General features: G+C 30.9%; 1 long non-coding RNA gene across 1 annotated transcript; it reads left to right on the top strand.

Moving 5' to 3' along the window:
• The first annotated feature begins 1369 nt into the window (after window positions 1–1369).
• LOC134269375 (uncharacterized) lies at window positions 1370–6076 on the top strand. The gene is made up of 5 exons (XR_009992566.1): window positions 1370–1426; window positions 1551–1700; window positions 1898–2014; window positions 3377–3544; window positions 5802–6076. It is a non-coding gene; the product is annotated as an uncharacterized LOC134269375 (long non-coding RNA).
• The last annotated feature ends 488 nt before the right edge of the window (window positions 6077–6564 follow it).

Raw genomic sequence — 6564 nt, 5'->3', positions numbered from 1 at the left:
TTTTTCAACAGCTTTTATGCTGTACTAATTATAATTTCATGGAATAGTCTGATTTCAAATAGTAATTATCTAATGAAAAATAGCCTGGTGGTGGAGCGTTCACTTCTTAATCAGGAGGTCCGGGTTCGATTCTCGTTTGCGGCGGTGCGTCAAACCTATGACGTAAGTATAGGCAGTGACTGTTCCGTCGCTAAACGCCCGGCATTAGAAGTATTACTCAAAGGTCTTTCGGATATATGATCTCAAAAACGTCTGTCTCGTATCGCGGTAGGGGTTGGCACGTTAAAGAACCGTCACTGCTCAATGGCCTTGAGTACCGAGTATAGGTCTGAATTTGAAGCCCTTCATCGGCATACAGTGACATCTCCATATGAAAGAAACATTGTCGAGAGGGACGTTAAACAAAACACAATCCATTAATCAAACTAATGAAAAATGAAGGATAAACAGCTTTAAAAGGTGTTTTTGTACCCTAATATTAGAAAGTCATAGGGTCAATGAATACTTTTACATTAGTTAAATGTAAATGTAACGTTATGCAGGGAAATATTTTCAAATGAACGATATAGGGCAAAAGCACGAATTTATAAACCTTCACATTTTTATCTATTAAATAATATTGTTTACTTAATGAATTATATTTTAGGAATAATAATGGCCCAAGAAGAAAACCAAAGACTGACCTTATCTCATACAGGGTACGAATAAATTTCGAGAAAAAATTCATTTAATGTTTTGATAGGGTATAATACTCATACATTTTAATTACTGTAGAAGTACTTTTTTTCCGCGTGGTATTAATTAACGCTAAGTACGCTGTTAATGTTCCGCGGAAATTTGTCCAAGCCTACTTAGTGTAAATGTAAAGCATATGGTGGCAGTCTAAGAAATCCGCCTAATTTTCTACGCGTGGATTTAACAGAACTTGAGATTCTGCGGAATGATGAACCCGTGGAAAAAAGTACGTCTACAGTATTCATAGTGCATCATCATACATAATGCTTGTTTTTGGGATTCAATTTATTTTTTCCTTGGAACCCTTTTCCAATCAAAATTTAATATGTATCTACAGTATCAAAAATATCCGTAAAAAAATTATCGTAAAAAAAATGTGAAAAAATCCGAAATTGCAGGTAATTAATAAGTGTTTGTCTTAAATATTTTTTTTTTTTTTTTTTTTTTTTTTTGAATAATCAGAAATTTGAAAATCGAAAAGACTATGTAGAACTGAAGTAAATTTAATTTTTCATAATGCATGTGTCTTACAATAAGAATGTATATAAAGATAAATCAGGATACAAAATAACTTAAATAAACCTCACCTTGTTTTATAAAAGAAAAAATTATACAATACTTACGTTGTTTTAAAGGATTCAGTGAAAGAGCTGTTGAGAGAACTGGAGAGTTCAACTCCTCATTTTGTCAGGTAGTGAACAATATTTTACGAAAAACAAATGTTAATGAAGATTCTAATTACATGTATTTTGTAACACTTTAAACATTTTACGTTATGGTTTAAAACAAATAGCTTACATATTTTAAAATTAAAGGTGTATAAAACCGAAGGAGGAACGGAGCACCAGGTTGTTTGACAAAAATGTTGTTGGTAAACAATTGAGATATAATGGAATCTTGCAGTTAGCGAAATTTAGATATCACGAACTATCTGTTCGGATTCCAAAGAAGAATTTCAAAAAAAGGTTTGTAATATTATTGACTTTGTAGCTAAGAAAACATTTACAGTAGCGAAACTCTAGGCGACACATGTTGGCAATGTTGATTACATATTACAAAATTGAAAATATAAATTTGTTGTAGGTAGCAAAAGAAAGGTTCTATATATTTCATGTTTGTTTAGTTTTGATAATTCAATTTAGGTATTCATTATATGCTTTAGGTACCAAAACATCCCCCGGAACTGCATGGAGAGTCTCGAAGAGAAGATTTGGAAAGTGCATATGAAAGAAGACTTCCATCTGAAATGAAAGCTTGCTTTCAAGCTGGACAAACCAAGGTACATGTTTTAACATTTAGATTTCAAACAACCTTTGTTCACACGTTAAAAACACGCCGAAAAAATATATTGCAAAGTGTTTTAATGCCAGGCCCCAAGACCATAAACTGAGAACAGACTTAAGTCAAAATCTAAAACCAGTATAACTTTTGAAATAACATTGACAATGAAACAAAATTCTCATGATATATATTTGAATTTAAATGTTATAAAGAATTGCAAATTTTTTTTGCAAATACGTCAAGCAAAACTCGAGATATTAAAAATCAAAATTTTGACTTAAGGGGAGACAGGACACATGTCACATGACTAAAGAGACATAACACGTCATAATCGTTGATGATATACAAGTTAAACGTTGTTAAAATCAACAGTTCTTGTGTAATTTTATTCTAAATTCGAAAATTGTTTTTTAAACATTTAATTTTAGAAATTATTATTAATAACATTTTTAAAGATCTTGCCATCATTTAGATATTGTGAAGTTGCCCAATCCACACATTTGTTTCTCTTTACCCTGCAGTCTGACGTCAGTGACGTCATAGACGTAGTGCTTGAATTCTCAGTGCAGCGAGATCAAGTACACACTCCCGTCATGATCAGTTTTATTTCATGATAAACAGGTCACAGTCAATGTATGGTGATAAATTTCTGAAGCAGATTTTTCAAAATTAATATTTTTTCGTGTTTAGTAGCAGAGATTCAATCTATTTAGATAATTTTGAATGTTTATATTTTCATGTGACGTCACAATTGATTTCCCGCACTCGGAAAATACAAACGTGAAGCGTTTTAATCATGCTTACGTCTAATTCAACGATGTCCTGTGCGATATTGAGGTAAGCTTCACCCTTTGATATTTATACAGTAAATAATTTCGATGAAGGGCTGACATTCAATCGTAAATTTAGAAATATTTATTGACAGATTCTTTTTAAAATGAGGTTTTTGTCGTTGAAGCTGCCTTGAAAAATGCAGAAATTATTCCACCCAAATACTATATAAAATTAAAACAATTGCTTTCAGATATTTTAAACACTATGAATATTATGAAATATTTGAGTATATAGTGTTATTTATCATATTTATCGTTTGTGCGTAAAAATTTGCATTATGGACTCCGTTATGGGCCCGTAAAAATGAAGTATCCAAACTCCATACAGACTGTAGACAGGGTGGTATTTGTGGGGCGATATCTTTTAAATAAGTCAAGAAATCCAAAAATAGGACCATTTAAGAATGTAAAGCACATATTAAATTAGTAATATAAAAAATACGAAAAAAATTCATTGACAGGAATTTTTTCAGCTAAAGGTCCTGTTCCTCCTTAAGTCTATTCTCAATTTTTGGTCTTGGGGCCAGGTTTTCATGAACGAGGGTGTAGATATATACACCGAGAAGGAATTAAAGAAGAAGAAGATGCCGAAAGAAGAGGTGAAAACAGATGAAGATCAATTTAGAAGATTGAGAAGAGGAGGACAATCAAAGACGAGAACAATAGAAGAGGACGAAGTGATATCAACAGGGAGTGTAAGTTTACTTCGTGTAAATCATTCTTCTTTCTAACTGTTATGTGAAATAAGAGTTATTCACTACATGTTAATAAAATTCTTAAAACTGTTAAATAAAGTATGCAGGTATTGCATTTCAATTTCTTTTATATAGAAAAAAAATGTATTTAATACTGTTTTTTTTTTTTTTTTGCATTTGAGTTCTTATGTCAAAAAGAGACGTCATCATATACTGGCGAAGGATTTCAATCTATTATCGGCACACGGACCACTGAGCTGTAAGGGTTCCTCATAATTTTCATTTCAAGGATTCCCATTCCATCGACCTGGGTTTTAAAGGTCTCATTTAAAAAGTCTCGTGATTTTCATAACAAGTGTCAAGCGAGCGGAAAAATCATTATCCATGTTAACGTTTAAGGTCAAACGACACGTACATTGTACATCAACAATATACGTTTTCCAGGAATTTGTCCTTAAAATATAGATTCGTAAAAAAAATTACTCATAAATAATAGGATAATTTATCATGCATTTGGACAGAAAACCACGGGGTGATTTTTCTTACAAATCCCATATGCATAATCATCAGAAAGGCCAATATAATAATTTTTGATGTGCTATAATATTAAAAACAGTATAGAAATCACAAGAAACTAACAAATTTGCATATTTTTTTATCTATAATACAACGAAGTACGAAAGATTTAGTTGAGAAACAAGTTGTCAGATTTTAAGTTAAAAGGGGTGCGGGGAAGGATAATAGACCAACCCTCCTGGTTACAAAAAGAACATATACGAGGGTCATTCAAAAAATACGTAGACAATGCTTCTCATCGTCATATGATTATTACAAGATTATAGATCAACATATTTTCGTAAACATAAACATTTATTTTGTCGAAGTGTAAAGTTTCATTCCATTTAATTAAACATAACTCACGTTAGCCAAAATTAAAAGCAACATGTTTTGTTACCACGGAGCACGGTTAACCAATATTGTAACGTCAAAAACAACACCGAGAAAGTGTGTCAAATGTATATATACATTTTTGTTATTTCAAACACGGATTGTTGCGTCTTTTCCATTCAAAACACATATCCACAATACTTAACACATGGTTTGCTAACAATTGTAATAAAATAGCTTGAATAAGAATGTTATTGTTTTCAATTTCTTTGATTTGCCGTGTAACTTTATTATTTCTGCAACATTGAAGCACACATCACAATCTAACGTTCCTAACTCTTTTGACAATATTTTTAACTTTAACCTGTTTCTTTGCAGACAATCCATCGTCCGATTCAAACTCGCTACCACTCAAAAATTGTATTTTCTACTTAATACAAATACACAGATTTTTTGTCATACAGATCCTGATTTATAAGGTTTTTTAAGCTTGTAGAAAAAGTTTCCCGAATGTAAAGTCTAATTTTATTGCTACTTGCTGCTCCGTGACGTCCTCAAACGTCATGATTTTTTGCCTTTTTAAATCAAGTCCATATGTATTTAGAAGCTGATATCTTTTAAATGGAACGAGATATTACAAAACCTGATTTCATTTTAATTAATACAGCAATACCTTATTTAAACGTTATAAATTTTATTTCGTTTCAGCTCCATTTATTAGAGCTATAGCTGTAAATACTAAAAAGTGAAAATTTGAAAATTACTCAATTTTGACGGTGCTCCGTGACCCCATTTTTGCTGTTCTAAATCCTTGGTAATTTTAATAAATATGAGGATACATTCCAATTTTTTTCCTCAAATTATTTCAATCTGTTGTTAAAATATTTGTACCAAATTAGGATATAATATGACGTTAGATAAAAAAGTTAGGACAAAAGTCTACGAACTTTTTGAATGACCCTCGTATGTACATGTAGATGGAGGCCCTTCGACATGTCAGGCGTTTGCAAGATAAAGATCTCCCACTGCTTTCTGATATTGAGTGCCGATGGAAAGGAAAATTTGATACCCTTCACCGGAATATGGTGTTGTCTCTATATAAGTATAAAGTACTCTTAAAGTAAGGTAAACTTTCATGCAATCAATAATTTGTTTGAAGGTTACTATTTTGTATATTGCATTACAATATTTACTTAGAACTGAAAACATAGCAATAAAATCTAATAAATGCTTAGCATACACACAAATATATATTCAAATATGCATTTTTAATTGCCTTAAAAATTACCACTATTTAAAATATTATCGGATATTACACACATGCATTGATACTTGACACTTGTGTTTGCAAATGATTATATTTTACAAGGATCTGGAAAATGAAGTCAATGATCAAACAAATGTTAAACAATACCAGTCAAACGACAAGGAAAACAACGAAACGGTATATGTGCATATTGGATACGACTTTATTTGCTTCTTGGGGAAAACGACTATAACCGAGCTTGGTTTTATATTTTTATCAAATAACTTCCATTTTTTACATTGCTTTGCTATTTGCAAATGTATTTTTTACACTGTTCATTCCCATTCTTTATCAGCAAGATTAAAACATATTGTCTATCTTTCATTTTCAAGGATTGAAAGAGTATGCAAATCTTTATTCTCTCTTCAGGAATCAAACAATCACTTCAGGCTGAAAACCAAGTAAAATACAAATGAAATATTCAATAAGCATGTAGATATGAGAATATGCATATTTTTTGCATTCTGTTGCTTGTATATTAATACTAAAAATAGTATTTGAAAATAGACCAAAAAATAGTAGCAAAACAGGTAAATTGAACTGTCCATCAATTATCCATTTTATGTTCCTATTGACTTGTCACAGCTTGTACTAACTTGTTCATACTTACATCACTTAAACATTGGCTTCCTTTTTTTCAATTTTTTCAAGGGCTGTTAAATTTTTGGAAAATTATGTTAAGACATGATAATTGTGTAATTGATTTAAATGTTAATATATAGTTATCTTTATAAATGTCCCTCATTTTTGTATGTAACACTATATCAAAACATTTCCAAAGATTTCAAAAAGAAAATCAATATAAGTTTGCTTATAGAAAATATCT

The sequence above is a fragment of the Saccostrea cucullata genome, unplaced genomic scaffold, assembly GCF_032062105.1.
Source record: "Saccostrea cucullata isolate Sc308-1 unplaced genomic scaffold, CSIRO_AGI_Scuc_v1 ctg1087, whole genome shotgun sequence".
NCBI classification, from domain to species: domain Eukaryota; kingdom Metazoa; phylum Mollusca; class Bivalvia; order Ostreida; family Ostreidae; genus Saccostrea; species Saccostrea cuccullata.
The sequence above is the reverse complement of the archived record's forward strand: the minus strand, read 5'-3'. Positions and strand labels throughout refer to the sequence as shown.